This window comes from Notamacropus eugenii, chromosome 3, assembly GCF_028372415.1.
Source record: "Notamacropus eugenii isolate mMacEug1 chromosome 3, mMacEug1.pri_v2, whole genome shotgun sequence".
Taxonomy (NCBI): Eukaryota; Metazoa; Chordata; class Mammalia; order Diprotodontia; family Macropodidae; genus Notamacropus; species Notamacropus eugenii.
Genome location: NC_092874.1, coordinates 362553029 through 362570442, shown reverse-complemented (window position 1 = coordinate 362570442; position 17414 = coordinate 362553029). Strand labels below are relative to the sequence as shown.

General features: G+C 39.7%; 1 protein-coding gene across 12 annotated transcripts in view; it reads right to left on the bottom strand.

Annotated features, from left to right (window-relative positions):
- LOC140496935 (uncharacterized) overlaps nucleotides 1–17414 on the bottom strand; it is a 325087-nt gene that overhangs the window by 285838 nt on the left and 21835 nt on the right. For 10 of the 12 annotated variants that reach the window (XR_011964454.1, XM_072597359.1, XM_072597349.1 and 7 more), the window contains exon 2: nucleotides 12724–12847. The exons of the other annotated variants lie outside the window; for them this stretch is intronic. The gene's annotated coding sequence lies outside the window, so the exon portion shown is untranslated. The remainder of the gene's footprint in view (nucleotides 1–12723; nucleotides 12848–17414) is intronic. 12 annotated transcript variants of the gene reach the window in all.

Here is a 17414-nt window from a genome sequence, read left to right as displayed (position 1 = left end):
AAATCATGGAAACAATCAACAACTTCATTCAAGAGAATGAGACAATCTACCAAATCTTATGGGATACTGCAAAAGCAGTTCTTAGGGGAAGTTTTATATCTTTGAATGCCTACATAAATAAAATTGAGAAAGAGGAGATCAATGACTTGGGCATGCAGCTGAAAAAGCTAGAAAAAGAACAAATTGAAAATCCCCAAGTAAATACCAAATTAAATATACTGAAAACCAAAGGAGAGATTAATAAAATTGAAATTAAGAAAATTACTGAATTAATAAATAAAATCAATAGTTGGTTTTATGAAAAACTAATAAAATTGATAAACCTTTGGTCAATTTGATTTAAAAAAAGAAAGAAGAAAATTACTAATATCAAAAATGAAAGGGGTGAACTCACCTCCAATGAGGAGGAAATTAAAACAATAATAAGAAATTACTTTGCCCATAAATTCAACAATCTAAAAGAGATGGATGAGTATTTTCAAAAATACAATTTGCCCAGATTGATAGAAGAGGAAGTTGAATAATTAAACAACCCCATCTCAGAAAAAGAAATTGAACAAGCTATCAATGAACTCCCTAGGAAAAAATCTCCAGGGCTGGATGGATTTACAAGTGAATTCTATCAACATTTAAAGAACAGTTAATTCCAATACTATATAGACTATTTTTGAAAATGTGGGAAGAAGGAGTCCTCCTAAATTCTTTCTATGATACAATTATGGTTTTGATATCTAAACCAGAAAGACACAAAACAGAGAAAGAAAATTATAAACCAATTTCTCTAATGAATATAGATGCAAAAATTTTAAATAAGATTTTAGCAAAACAAATACAGCATCTTATCACGAGAATAATACATTATGATCACGTAGGATTCATACCAGGAATGCAGGGCTGGTTCAATATTAGGAAAACTATTAGCATTATCGATCGTAACAATAACAAAACTAGCAGAAACCATATGATTATCTCAATAGATGCAGAAAAAGCTTTCAACAAAATACAACACCCATTCCTTTTAAAAACACTGGAGAACACAGGAATAAAGGGAACTTTCAATAAAATAAGCAGTATCTACCTAAAACCTTCAGCAAGCATTATATGCAATGAAGATAAGCTAGATGCATTTCCATTAACATCAGGGGTGAAACAAGGATGTCCATCATCACCAGTATTATTCCGTATGGTACTAGAAATATTAGCTGTAGCAAAAGAACAAGATAAAGAAATTGAAGGAATAGGAATAGGCAAAGAAGAAATGATGTTATCACTCTTTGCAGATTAAATGATGATATACTTAGAAAATCCCAGAGATCCAAGTAAAAAACTACATGAAATAACAAACAACTTTGTCAAAGTTACAGGTTACAAAATAAACACACACAAATCTTCTGCATTCCTATATATTAGTAACAAAGTCCAACAGCAAGAGATAGAAAGAGAAATCCCATTTAACGCTAGGGTATACACTATAAAATATTTGGGAGCTTACCTGCCAAAACAAACCCAGGGATTATATGAACACAATTACAAGACATATTTTTGCACAAATAAAGACAGATCTAAATAAGTGGAAAAACATCAGTTGCTCATGGGTAGACCAAGCCAATATAATAAAAATGGCAATTCTACCTAAACTAATTTACTTATTTAGTGCCATACCAATTAAACTATCAGATAATTATTTTCTAGAGCTGGATAAAATAATATCAAAATTCAGCTGGAAGAACAGAAGGTCCAGAACATCAAAAGGACTAATGAAAACAAATGCTAGGGAAGGTGGCCTAGCTCTATTATAAAGCAGCAATTATCCAAACTGCTTGGTACTGGCTAAGAAACAGAAGGGTAGACAAATGGAATAGGCTAGGCACTCAAGACATAGTAGGCAATGAATATAGCAATCTCCTATTTGATAAACCCAAAAATTGCTGGGAAAACTGGATAACAGTGTGGTGGAAACCAGGCATAGACCAATCCCTGACACTGTACACAAGAATAAAGTCCAAATTGGTACATGATCTGTGTATGAAGATTGATACCATGGAAAAACTGGAGGAGCAAGGAATAGTGTATATCAGATTTATGGAGAAGGGAAGAATTTTTTACTAAAGAAGAGAAAGAAAGCATCATGAAGTGCAAGAAGGATAATTTTGGTTACATTAAACTGAAAAGTTTTTGCACAACCAAACCCAATGCAACCAAAATTTGGAGGGATGTAGTATATTGGGAAAGAATTTTTGAAGCTAATCTTGGGGATAAAAGCCTCATTTCTAGAATATATAGAGAACTGAGTCAAATGTACAACAATACAAGTCATTCCCCAGTTGATAAATGGTCAAAGGATATGAACAGGCAATTTTCAGAGGAAGAAATTAAGATATCTATAATCATATGAAAAAATGCTCTAAATCACTTTTGATTAGAGAGATGCAAATCAAAACAACTCTAAGGTACCACATCACACCTATCAGATTGGCAAACATGACAAAACAGGAAAATGATAAATGTTGGAGAGGATGTGGAAGAGTTGGAACACTAATTCATTGTTGGTGGAGCTGTGAGCTCATCCAACCATTCTGGAGAGCGATTTGAAACTATGCACAAAGGGCTACAAAAATATGCATACCCTTTGACCCAGAAATATTGCTAGTAGGACTGTATCCCCAAGAGATCATAAAAATGGGAAAGGGTCCCACATGTACAAAAATATTTGTAGCAGCACTCTTTGTAGTGGCCAAGAATTGGAAATCAAGGAGATGCCCATCAATTGGGGAATGGCTGAACAAATTATGGTATATGAATGTAATGGAATACTATTGCACTACAAGAAATGATGAACAAGAGACTTCAGAGAGGCCTGGAAAGACTTATATGATCTGATGTTGAGTGAAAGAAGCAGAACCAGGAGAACTTTGTGCACAGCAACGACCACAGTGTGCGAGAGTTTTTTCTGGTAGACTTGGATCTTCATAGGAATGCAAGGACCTAAAAAAAAAAATTCCTAATTATCTTCTAAGGCAAAATGCCTTCCACATCCAGAGAAAGAACTATGGAATTCAATCACAGAATGTAGCAGATCATTTTTTGTGTGTGTGTTTTATGTTTTGGTTTGTTATATGATTTCTCCCATTTATTTTCATTCTACACAGCATGACTATAGTGAAAATGTATTCAATAAGAATGTATGTGTAGATCCTATATACAATTGTATGCCTTCTTGGGGAGGGAAAGGCGGGGGGGGGGGGGTTGGTGTGGGGGGGATCCTAAGTTTTTATGGTAGTGATTATAGAACACTACAAATAAATAGAATTAATATAAAAAATATTCCAGTAGTATATTATTGTGCTTGTTAGAAAATGATAGTTCTCAGTCATGATACAAAAATAAGTGACCTAACTTTTGCTATACAAAATACCTTGTGTAGATGTTAGGTAAATAATGCAAATTAGACTTTAAAAACATTTTATATTAAAACATGGAAGAAACAAGATTATATGTTGCTAAATGTGAACATCTGCTATTATTTGTCCTTCATTTCAAAGAGGTACAAGGTAATGTCTTGATTCCCATGTGAATATGATTTAAGTGAGGCAGAGTTGCATAAAGTCATCAGTCTCACTCTTTTTTCCATAGTCATCACAATCCAGTAGCAAGACAAAAGTCGGGATGACTGACAATAATTGAATTGGATACAGTGGATGACTTTGGCTTCTTCAGTGTCTAACCAAGCTCTAAGCACTCCACAGGACCTATTTCAGCCACCTTCATAAGCCATTGGAACAAATTTCTCATCTGCTGGCCAGGGAAAGTCTTCACATGCTTGGAGTAGGCATCACCCTAAATCATGGATGGGTTTTAGGCCCACAGGTATCTCTCAACACGGCTTAGCACATCTGCCAAGATGGTTTTATCAGGGTGCAGCCACTGTATATGCTACAGCTTCTTAGAGCCACAGGAGAGAGTTGGGTGAAGGGGGACACCAAATGTGAATGAGCATCCCTGAAAAGCAAACCCTCACACCAGAGGTGCTAGGTCTCCTTGAAAACCTCATACATTTCTAGATCTGAACATCTAGGTTTATATTTAAAGAACAAATTTGCTCAAAAAATATACATACAAGGCTGAAATTTTCTCTTATATTATGATTCTCACACTTCCAAAAACTTATAAATTTACAAATCAATCATGCAAATTGTCTACATATGTGGTTCAAATTAACCAATATCTACAGGCAAGAAGCAGAGATGCTTTTAAGTAGAGACTTCACCATCTATAAGATAAATTTTTTACCACATTAATGACATGTATAAGTTTTTAAAAGGAGGGGAGATGATTACGTAAAGCACAAAATTAATGCATTGTTTTCATTGAGCATTGGTTGAAAATAAAAAAGCAATAGAATAAAACTAGACATAACAAACAGATAATATATTATACATACTTGATATATATAATAAATTAATAATTTATTATTTGATAAAACACAAATTACTAAGAAAGAACTCCCTCTTTTGAAAGAACTGCTGAGAAAACTGGAAAGCAAACTGGCATAATGTTTGAAACAACATCTTACACAATATATCACAATGAATTTAAAATTGATATTAAAAATCATGCAATGCTAAAAAAAAATAGAAAAGGAATAGATATTATAACTTCCATAGCTGTGGGTAGTAGATGAATTACTAAGCAAACAGGGGAGAAAGGCAATTCCAAGAGGTAAAATAGATTATTTCACATGAAACTAAAAAGCTTTAATATAAACAAAATTAATGCAAATAAGAAGAGGAGGGAAGGAGTCAATTAGGAAAAATTCTTTGTATCAAATGTCTCTGGATTAAGATTCTGACAACAAAGATATATAGACAACTACTAGAAAAATATAAGACCAAAAGTCATTCTCCAATAGATAAGTGATCAAAGGATATGAACAAATAGTTCTCACAAGAAAAATTACCAATTACTTGGTATTCCATATGAAAGGATGATGTAAATCACTACTAAGAAAAATGCAAATCATAGCAGTCCTAAGGATTCACCTCATGCTCAGCAAACTGGTAAAGATAACAAAAGACAATGTTGAGCTGGAGGTTTTAGAGGAAAATATGCACATTAATGCTTCATTGGTAGAACTAAGAACTGATACAATCATTCTGGAAAGCAATCCAGGATTAGGCAAAGAATGGGATTGAAATGTATATACCCTTGGACTAAGAAATTCTACCACTAGGCAAATTACTTCTTCCCACCCTATCTCCCAGGAAGTCAGTGACAAGATAGGCATTATAAGCACAAAAACAATTACAGCAACAATTTTATGGTAGCAAAGAACTGGCAACAAAGCAAATACCCATTGATTGTACAACGGCTAATGGTGATACATGAATGCAATGGTATGATACTGAGATGTAAGAAGCACAGAGAAGCAAAGAGAAAGCACAAATTGATGCAAAGTGAAGAAAGAAGAACCAGGAAAGCAATATTCACAGTGACTACAACAACATAAGTGAAACAATAAAAGAACAATCTAAATTAAAGTCTATGAAATTATAATGACCAAATTTGGCTCCAAGGGAGAGAAAAGACACTTCTCCCCACTCTTCTTCTCAAGTGAAGAACATGGTTGTGGGATATTACACACCAGACTTTGCTGATATGTTGTTTACTTTAGACAAACTTTTATATTTATTCCTTTCTTTGTACTTCAGCATAACTCAAAACACTCAAGTGCAAGTCATGTCATCATTTCTCTGATGGCATGGTCTTCTTGGACAACAAAGAAAGAACACAACCCTGTGAGTAGACTCAGCTGTCTGAATGCGGACCCAGCTGGGTAACTCAGCTTCTCCTCTCCTGTCTGTCTCCCCCTCCCCTCCTTCCTCTATCCAAAGGAAGGCAAATTTGGATGGCCAGAGTTAACTTGGGGCCTTCCCTTCCCTTCCTTTCCTCTCCCAAAACCTTAAATCTACTGCACTCTGAAGCCCGTAGATTGTACCATACTAGACCTCTGCTCAAACTCCACTTAAGGGCTGTTTTCTGGACCCTCCTGGCTTAAGAGTGATTATCAATAGTAACTGCTGCTGCCCTCCCAGCCTGAGTTGTTTTTCTTTGTCTCATGAAAAGGGCCATCCCCTGACTACGTCTTAAACAGGCCTATTCACTGAACGGGCATTAACTCACCCTAAGTAAGTACCAAACAGGCCTTGGCCTAAAGAGGCCAAGGTCTCCCATTGCAACCTGGGCCATCTCCAATCACCCTGATGAATATCTGGTCACTGGATCCAGATGGCTCTGGAGGAGAAGTGAGACTGGTGACCTGCACAGCCCTCTCTCACTCAAAACAAAGTCAAGTGCAAGTCATGTCATCATTTCTCTAATGGCATGGTCTTCTTTGGTAACAAACGACAAACAACAACAATCATAAGAAATGCCTCTCTGGGTAGAAGAAATATTCATGGGGAAAAATAACACCAAAATTTATTTTTAAACAAAACTAAAGCACTTACCTGCATATTTCCCACACCACACTATTAGTGGAAAAAAAAAATCAAGAAAAGTATTTTCCTCATTCAGTTTCCAAATAATTTATTTTATCATCACTGCTTCTAGGCACCCTTCTTAATCTTTCCAGGAAAGGAAAAGGGGTGAAAATAAAGGTTCTGATTGAAGATAGGAAAATTACTCAGCACTTCTGCCAAATTATCTCTTATCTCTCTTCTTTCTCTCTCTTCACCCCCCATTCCTCCACCCCCATGTTCTGAACTGAAGAAAGGGCAATTTGCCCCTCCAAGCTACAAAAAGTTAGTTGGCAGATTTGCAAAAAAAAGAGTCAGATGTCATTTTAAGAAAGAGTTGATGAAATATAAAGCTAATCAAGGGGAGACCAGGACTAAGAGTAAAGATTTGGATATAAGAACAGCAAGTCTTGGGTTAAAGCCCTTACATTTCCTTTGGATGGCAAGTAAGACCAAGGTTCTAGAAACAAGCACCTTTCATCCATGTGTGGGGCAGGCCCAAAGCCGGGAAGTTAAGGCAGAAGTAACAAAGTCCAAGATATTATTCATCAGAAACAAAGAATTTTGTTCAAAAAAAGTTAAGATAGAAAACTTAGGTTACTTAAATGGATATGGTTGACATCTTTAAAACTGAAATTACATGAAATTTTTATTCCTAGGTGTTGGGGATGAAAGCTCAATTCCATGTGGACAGTCTCGGGCGGGTAAAGGTGGGAACTTCTAAATCTTAGAGTTCTCATGAGGCTCCCCATGAAACACCAGGGAATCGAGGAGTGAGACCGAGCTATCTTGTGTATTTCCGCCTCTTCCCGTGAGAAACGTGATGGGAGGAGCATCCCCGCCCTCGAGACTGTCCCGGATCTGGGCACACCTATTGTTATCTAACAGGCACGGTATTCAGGTGCAAACTACACGGCCGGAGAGCTTAATTAGGGTCAGGAAAGCCTGAAGGCGCTCTTAGCGTGGAGGGGCCCTGACAGGACAGAAGGCTCCATTTTTCCTCTCTTCGCTCTCCCCTCCCCCTCTCTCCCCATTTACACTTCTACTTCCAATCTCTTACCGTAAGATCTTTGCCTCCTTAGGAGATTTCTCTCTGCCTCCTAAGGAAGAGCTCCCCCTGCACATGTAACCAGGACCCTGAATAAAGCCTAACCCTTGTTCGACTCCGGAAAGTCTCTTCTCTCATACGTTTATCCGGTTTGGCCAACCGAAGACCTGGGACAGGTAAGGTAAGACTCGGGTAGCCCTCAGGCCTCTAGGCCTGGCAGTTGGCGCATCCAAACAGGGACAGGAGCGCAGATATCCTGGGTGGTTGGGGACACCCGGAAGGGGCTGTGAAAGACACGAGTCCCGAATCCTAGATTCGAAAGGAGAGAAAGAGTGAGTAGCTTCCCACACTCATGGGAAAAGGGCAGGGATGGGGAATCAATTGCCAGTAATAAAGCCAGAGGAACAGGAGGTCTGGGCTGAGATACTTTACAGGGAATGCAGGGAGGCAGGGGTCACTATAGAGTTAAACAACCTCCAAGAATTTTGTAAAAGGATCTGGAAGGTCTCTCCTTGGCTTGAGCAGACCAGAATATCAAGAGAAAGACGGGGAGCAATCGGAGAACAAATGACCGCTTATGAACAACAATGCCCCGGGGAGCTGGAGGATTTAGATTTCCTGATATTCGGTGTGATTAAAAGTCTTTTGGAAGGCCCAGAGAGACCAGGGCGGGATTGGAATGAGAGTGGAAGCGGAGAGAGGGGAGGGGAGAACCCTGGCAAGCAGAAAGTTAAGGAGTGTAGAGAAAAAATAGGTTCGGAGCTCCATCTAGCAGATGGGAAAGGCGAGGCAGGGGAGAATACGCCGTGTCTTCCCTCTGCGCCTCCTTATAGCATGCTCCATTGGTCAGACAGTCTAGGGCCACAGTCCAGTTTGGAAAAGGGAATACGAAAGGCTATAGAGAATGGAGAAGACGTAGGGACACTCCCTGTGCTAGAAACAGCGGACCCCAGTGTCCCCAGTGGGGTTCGGAGGAGCCACATACCCATAGAGTGGAAGAGAGTAGCGACTCTCAAAGAGGCTTGTACCAAGCACGACCCCAATTCACCCTTTGTCATAGCCATGCTTGAGACTCTCAGTGGTCAGTTCATTCTGACTCCTAATGACTGGAAGACCTTAGCCAGAGCCTGCCTTACCCCTGGGCAGAATGTGATTTGGGTATCAGAATTTTCTCAGAAGGTAAAGAGCACTACCAGTGGGCTGGGGGCTCAGGCCCCCCAGGCTTATCAGGGATTTACAGGAACAGGGCAGTTTGAGGCTACAGGAAATCAATTACAGTACTCGGCCGCCGATTATGTCTTGATTGCCGGAATGGCTATTGCCGCCTGGAAGGTTATAGCCTCTAAGAAACAGAGAGAGTTTCCCATGACTAGGATTACGCAAGGAAACAATGAGCCATTTACTAATTTTGTGGCCAGGCTGCAGAAGGCAGTGGGTCAAGACATGGGAGAGGAGAATCAAGGGACAGAGATAGTGTTAAAGATATTGCTGCGGCAGAATTGTAATCATGACTGCAAAAAGGCAATGCTGGGACTGCCAAAGAATGCATCTGTTGAAGAAATGATACAGAGATGTGACAGGGTAGGAAGTCAGGTCTACTTGGCACAGGTGCAAGGGAAGTACCTGGCCGCAGCCTTAAGTAATATCTCTCTGGAGAAAAAATGTTTTCACTGCGGAAAACCAGGACACCTTAAGAAAGAGTGTAGGAAAGAAATAAGTACAGGGAGGGGCCAGGACCCTTGTTTTTCATGTGGAAAGCCAGGTCACCTAGCTAGACAATGTAGGAAGTCGGGAAACGGGGTGAGGGGCCCCTCGAGGGCCCCGAAAGTGTACCCTTTGGCAGAGAATCGGGACGGCCCCTTGGAGGGAGAATACAGGAGATTATGGGGCCAGAGGAAGGAATGCAACACCTTTACAGCTTAGAGAAGTGCCAGCTTGCAGCTCATCAGTTTACTATGATTCCCCTGAGAGACCCCATACAGGAGGAATCCCTGATATTACAGAACCCCTCTCATGCACCCGTAGTTATATATACAGGAGTTTATCCCACTGGCACCACAGCACTTCCATGCTCCAACGTGGTAGCTGAGCCAGCTCATATAGACAATCAGCTTCCCATAGCTATTGCCCTTCCCTTAAAGCACTCAGTTCAAATCCAGTTACTAAAGGAAATAGGACAGAATACACCTGAGTGTACAATCTGGCTCAATGGAATTCCCATGACTGGCCTCCTTGATACTGGAGCGGATAGGACCTGCCTTAGCGGTCGCTCAGTACCCCGGCACTGGAAGCTCAAAGAAAGCCAGGGACCAGTGTGGGGAATAGGAGGGTGCCAAAATACCTTAGAGACAATGCACCCAGTAAAGTGGGAGGCAGAGGATCGCCAAGGGACCGTATGGCCGTTGGTGATTCCAGGACTTAGTTTTAACATCTGGGGCAGAGACATCATGAGCCGCCTGGGGATGAGGCTATCAAATTTTTAGTAAGGGCCATTGCAGTTGCACTGGAGTCCCCACCCTTGAATTGGAAGTCAGACACCCCGATTTGGGTGGAGCAATGGCCCCTGACTCCAGAAAAACTCCAGGCACTACAAATACTGGTTAAGGAGCAATTAGAAAAAGGAAATATAGAGCCATCACAGTCACCCTGGAATGCTCCTGTGTTTGTTATAAAGAAAAAATCCGGGAAATTCAGGTTCCTTACAGATGTTAATCAAGCATTTGTGAGCACCAGGCAGCAGCAATACCTAAGTAAACAGCCAGTATGCATTCTTATCAACTTCACCTTAAAGGCGATCCTCGCTAAACAAAAAAGGGGGAGATTAAGAGATTGCCTAATACAATCAGAGCTTGATACAAATGTCTCAAAAAACTCACATACTACTCCAGCTATGAGACATTTTGTGACTATTCCACGACAACCCCGCAAGGAAAGTAATACCCAGGCTGGAAATAAGGACACATGGGCCATGGTAAAGGATATGGCCTCAGGGAAATGGCAAGGTCCGTATAAGATACTAATATGGGGTCCAGGGTATGTTTGTGTCTCCACAGGAAAAGGGGACGCGTGGATTCCCATTAGAAGGATCCGTAGGTGGAAACCGGTGTCGGAGACGACGGAGACGCAGGAGGCGACAAGCCCGGAGACCCCGGAGAAGGACCATGCACCACCTGAGTCTGCTGCTGACAGCTTTAACCTTGCTGCCCAGAGAGGAAGCAGCACTCACCCCAACCACTGACATTGCTGCCCACTCCATCTAGGCATCTCCTTTCAGTGGCTGAAGGAGGACTTTGGCATCGCAAACCCAGGACACATGGGGGGAGGTGACCAACTTTTCGCCTGAATACCACAGGCTTGGCCTGAATACCACAGGCTTGGCCATTCAGGCTTGGCCGTTGAGATCCATTTGCATGACTGAGGGGGTGGTGATGTGTAAGGCGCCAGCACTGAGCTACTTCTCTTAGAATATGCTTTGGAATTAGTGATTGCCCTTCCCCTTGTTGTAATTCAGCCATTTAGTTTCATCTTTGTTTTGTTGGATGCCTCTCTTTGTCAGTTGTGCTAGCTGCAGATTTCTGTGTAAATGAAGTTCTTGTTGTGGGGTACTCATATGCTAAAGGCCTTCCTAACCCACTCAGCCTCCAGCCGCTATTTGCTCTAGAGCCATGTGCGCTCTGTGCAAAACAAAAAAGGGGAGATGTTGGGGATGGAAGCTCAATTCCATGTGGACAGTCTCGGGCGGGTAAAGGTGGGAACTTCTAAATCTTAGAGTTCTCATGAGGCCCCCCATGAAACACCAGGGAATCGAGGAGTGAGACCGAGCTATCTCGTGTATTTCCGCCTCTTCCCGTGAGAAACGTGATGGGAGGAGCATCCCCACCCTCGAGACTGTCCCGGATCTGGGCACACCTATTGTTATCTAACAGGCACGGTATTCAGGTGCAAACTACACAGCCGGAGAGCTTAATTAGGGTCAGGAAAGCCTGAAGGCGCTCTTAGCGTGGAGGGGCCCTGACAGGACAGAAGGCTCCATTTTTCCTCTCTTCGCTCTCCCCTCTCCCTCTCTCCCCACTTACACTTCTACTTCCAATCTCTTACCGTAAGATCTTTGCCTCCTTGGGAGATTTCTCTCTCCCTCCTAAGGAAGAGCTCCCCCTGCATGTGTAACCAAGACCCTGAATAAAGCCTAACCCTTGTTCGACTCCGGAAAGTCTCTTCTCTCATACGTTTATCCGGTTTGGCCAACCAAAGACCTGGGACAGGTAAGGTAAGACTCGGGTAGCCCTCAGGTCTCTAGGCCTGGCACCTAGGTGTTAAAGGGGATTTTATAGTGGAAAGACAAAAGAAAAATACTACAACCAAATGATTTGTTAATTGTTTTTCTCAGCTTATCCTTGCTAAAGCCAAAAGCTAATAGAATTGAATATCCTTAATTGTATTACTCTCTCATATAAAATACCTTACATTTTAATTTAAATAAGAAGAATGAAAAAGGCTTTTATTAAGGGATTTGTACTGCAAAATACTGCTCTAAGCAATGGGAATACAAATAGAAAAGCTCAAGAAGCTCACATTTTAATGGAGAAGACAAAACATATTGGTGGTATCAGCTGCACTCCTTACAGAGCATCAGCAAAGCAGATGGTAATGCACCATCTTCAGTGTTACTTCTAGTGATAAAATCATATTCATTTATGATGCTGAGTCATTTTGTAGTGCCAAGGATTTTGATGGCAAGAATTTTATTTTCCAGCAGATTAGCTGCTAAGGAGGTAGGGACTATAGTACCTACAGAAGTTGTAGCATTACATCTTCACAAAGTTTTATTCCCTGGTCAAGAAGCAGGACCTAGAAGCAGTCTAGTAAGGCAGGAGTGGAGTACTCTGATATTCCTGGGTCTTGGGCTCAGGATATCCATCAAAGTCTGGGGAGAGACAGTGATCAAAGTAGTGGCCATGGGGATTGACTTGTCTGGCACATACTACTTCCTGTACCTTTCTCATGGTGCCTAGCTACTTCAGATAGGCTGGTTTGTTTGCCTTATCAGTGGCAACTGATAGGGGTGTCTGACCCCTTCTCCATAGGGTTTGAGAGGTTATACTGGAAAAGAAGGACCAGTGGTCTATGAGAAACTTTTATTTCTGATCCTCTTTAGCCTACCTGTCCATCATGTCAGCTGGTCAGCAGTTGATGATGGTGGTAGTGGTGGTAAGGATGATGGGCTTATTCTCCACAAGAGTTATTCCCTTCACTGATGGTCATGACAAACAGGTTAGAAGCAGGGCTAGTGAAATAAAATATAATTAACACTACTAATATGGAAAAAAAATTTTTATTTTTATTTCATATTAATATAAAATTTATGTACTCAATTAAAAACAAGCAACATAAAGAGTGAACAAGCATATAGTAGACTCATTAACTAATTTGTGCTACTCTTCCATATGTCCTCTTATTGCCAATGGGGTCTACCCAACATGCTGGAGGCCTTCCTCATTTTTTCCCAACATCATAAAGGTACCATTGGAACACTCTGGCCATTCACTGGTCATCCTTCAATTATACTTTCTGACTAGCCCATCTCTCTTTCTCTCCTATAATTCTCTGATGACATCTTTTCCTCCTGCTATTCTCTGAAGTTCCTCAGGGGTTACACATTACATCCTGCTCAAATCCACCACTTTACTTTCCACTGTCATCTTGTGTGATGCTCCTACCATTTCTTCAGAAGCAGTGTTCCAGCTCTGGCTACTATACAGCAACACCAGGAAAATGACTGTAGTAAGGTGTGCCTTTATTGTTATGAGAAGCTTGGGGTGAGGAAAAGTGCCTTAGAATTTTCTAAAAGAAAGCCAGTCCTCTTTTCTCCTCTAGCTTTTCAAAAGTTTGTCCCAGATATACATACTGAAGGACAAGCTCTATTGGTTGTCTTTTTAGATGTATGTTAAAACCTAGGAAATGGACATTCTTCAACCATTTGATTTTTCCTATGTGAATTTTTTAGTTGGACTACAAATCTCTTCCAGGATGCTCTATTATATCTTTGGGCTTGATACAGTCAGTAAAACATCACCTACAAACAGGAGGACCCGGAGGACCAGGTCATCCACTGGGAATTTATCCTCAACCTGGACTCTAGACTGGATCTCCCCTATCACTGTGATGATTATCTTTCCCCCTAAATCATCCCTCTTCCTCACTTTCCAGTGATCACCAAGGGTATCAACCATTGTCCTAGTCACCTAGGTTCACAATCTCAGTGTTATCTTTGATTCTAGAAAGTTAGGTAATACAGTGAATAGAGCACTGGGCCTGGAGTCAGGAAGGCCTGAGTTCAAATGTGACCTCAGACATTTACCAGCTATACAACCCCTGAGCAAGTTGTTTAACCTCTATTTGCCTCAGTTTCCTCAACTATAAAATGGAAATGATAATAGCACCAACCTTCCAAGATTGTTGTGAGGATGAGATAATACATGGAAAGTGCTTAGCACAATGTCTGACACATGGCAGGCACTTAATGAATGGTTATTTCCTTCCTTCTTTCCTTTTAGCAATTAATCTATGCTGAATAAACTTTTAGTATGAAATTATACTCAATTTAAATATCATTTACTTTTTTATTTTTATATTCAAGAGAATATTTAAATGATTCAGAGTTGTCTTCTTAGTTATATCTTCTCATTGCTATTCTTCATTATACATTCTGATCTTAGCTTTGATTAGTTAATGGTCTGATTATGCACATACAGTTGACAGAGATGATTCATTTCTATAAGTCTTTTCCTGCTTGTTTCTATCTATGAAATCCTTACTAGTGTTTAATTATTATTTTTCCTTCAAACATTGGTTCATTTCATTTCATTTGGGATAGGTTTCTTATTAAAAATATTAGAGGGATCTAAATGATGTTTTAAAATCTGTGTATTCAATATGTACTACTAGAACATACTCATCAGAAACATAAGAGTCATGTTTTAGTTACAGATTCAAGTTAATAAGCATTCATTAAGCATGTGCTAAGTATTAGAAATACAAAGAAAGACAAAAAAGACGGTCCTGGTTCTCAAGGAGCTCACAGTCTAATGAGTGAGACAACATGCAAATAACGATATACAAACAGTATATATTTTGTTCATCTCAAAAGGAAGGCACTAAAATTAAAGAGAATGTTGAAATGTTTCTTATAGAAAGTGTGACTTCTTTAGCTGAAACTTCAGGAGGTAACTAGGAGAAGGGAGAATTTCAGGCCTAGAGGACAACTACTGAAATACTTGGCCTCAAGAAACAGAATGCTGTGTGCAAGCAACCAAAAAGTCAGTGTCAATGGATGACAGAATAAATGCAGAGGGGAGGTAAGGTGTAAGAAAACTGGAAAGGCAGGAATAGATCAGGTTATGAAAGGCTTTCAAAGACAAACAGAGGATTTTATATTTGACCCTGGAGGCAACAGGAAGCCCCTGGAGTCTATAGTATGATAAGCCATATGATGAAATATGCTTTATCATAGTATAATGAGATATGAGATAAATCACATGGTGAGATACACTGGAACTAATCCAAAGGAATGACACTGGCCTAAATTATAAGACAATTGATCAAAAAATAAAATTTTACAAGTCAAGTTCTTATTTCACATAGATTTCTCTTCTATTAGAATGAAACTCAAAAGCAAAAACTTATGATATGTTACCTATAAGTCTATGTTTTCTGGTTCTTCATCAGAATTGAGAGTGGAAGCCTGGAAAAACTTAGATGAACTAATACAAAGTAAAGTGAGCAGAACCCAGAAAAAAAAGGTACATAATGCCTATAACAATGTAAATGGAAAGAACTACCACAAAATAAATGAAAATCAAAGTCAAAAACTTACAAAGAACAAGCTTGACCCCAAAGAAGAGATATTGAATGAGCAATTGTAGCAGCAATCACCCTGGCATACACAGGAGGGCCTAATGTACAGGTTCTTAGAATGGATTTTCTAAAAGGAAAGCAACTGTTAAGGGGTCAACAATCTTTTAATTACATTCAAAACAGAGAAAATATAAGCAGAGAAATAAAGACCAACAGACAGGGCTTCTAATTGTCAGATCATAAGCAATACATACATCACAGAACAACAGACAGATCCAACTGTCTGACCATTACATACATACATATGTAGTTCTAGAGAGAAAAAAACCAACTTAAGGTGTTAATGGCTACCTAGAGTGGCATAGGGAGAAGGAACACTTCCAATGAGTAAGCTCCAAAGCAAAACCTCACCTTACTTAGAGTAAACATACACTTTTCAGAGCCAGAGGGCACACAACCCGGTGAACCAGTGCCTCATTAGAAATGAGGTATCTCCCCTAATCAAGCTTCCCTTAATGGGCAGGGCCATTAATGGGCTGGAAAGATTTTTAACATTACATTAACATAATTAACATTACAGCAGCTCCCTCTAACCTCCCATTACTATGCAGAGGTAGGAGACTCACAGATGCAGAATATAGATTTTCAGGAGTTTTTTTTTAAGCTATTGATCAATTTTGTTGATTGTTCTCTTCTTCCTTTATTCTTTTAAAAAAAAACTATATGAAATGGCTTTCTGGGGTTGAGGAAGGGGAGAGATAACAGGCTCAAATTAAGGTGACAAAACAAAAGATATAAAGAAAAATTAGCTTTTTATAAGTGAGAGGAGAGTAGAAAATAATGAAAGAATTTTTTTTCTTTGGTTTATTTAAATATACAGAGGGAAATAAATTGGTAATCTGTAGATCCTTGTCTAATTAAGTTGTGGTTTATATAATATTTATGAACAAAACTTGGGGCAGAAAAAATGATTTACAGAATCAGAAAAGTTTTCAATGAAACTTAAAAGATGAGCTATATTCCAGGAAGAAATTCCAAAAATGTACACCACCAAATAAAAATGATTTAAAGTTATTTAATTAAGGCTTTTTTTCATGCTAACACTGAAGTTAAGGGAGTTGTTGTTCAGTCATGTCCAACTCTTAGTGATCCCATTTGGGGTTTACTTGGCAAAGATACTATAGTAGTTTGCCATTTTCTTCTCCACCTCATTTTACACATGAGGATACTAAGGCAAACTGGGCTAATTGATTTGTCCAGGGTCACACAGCTAGTAAGTATCTTAGGCTACATTTGAACTCAGGAAGAAGAGTCTTCTTGACAGCAGGCCCAGCACACTGTCCTCTGTACCACCTAGCTGCCCAATAACTAGAGTTAGGATCTAGGAATTTATGGCTCAAAAGACACTTGTTTATAATGTAAAGCTTTAGATATGACTATTTTAATCAATTTACAATACTGCCCTGTTTTTTTTTTAATAATTCTATCATGTACTGAGTTAAAATTAGTTTTAATTATTTACTATAAACTTAATAAAAATATACAGGGGTGGTCTGTTGCTAGGACTGAAGACTTCATAATAGGATTAGATGGGTCAGTAATGCAAAGTAATAGGGTCACCGTATTTGTCCCATTTTAACTCACAAAGGAGGACGGGTATATGAATGTTCACAGCTATGGAGAAGGAAATGGAAGAAGGGAAAGGGATACAGCTGGAATCTGGAAAAGGCAGCAACAGGTAGATTATTCAGGGATACTCATCTGTGAAACAAGAATATAAGTAGAAAAAGCCATGGCCCTTGAGTGTCAGGGCAAAAACAGAGAGTACACAAAGGTTATGAGAGAGGTTACTCTCAAGGCCTTTGCCACTGGGCAGGATCTCACTCCAGTCGTCTGAGGGGTTTCCTCATCTCTGATGTCATGAGCAGAGAGGGTCAATTATCAAGATTGCACAGGGCATGGATGGCCAATAATAATAATTTATCTGCTGGATGCTA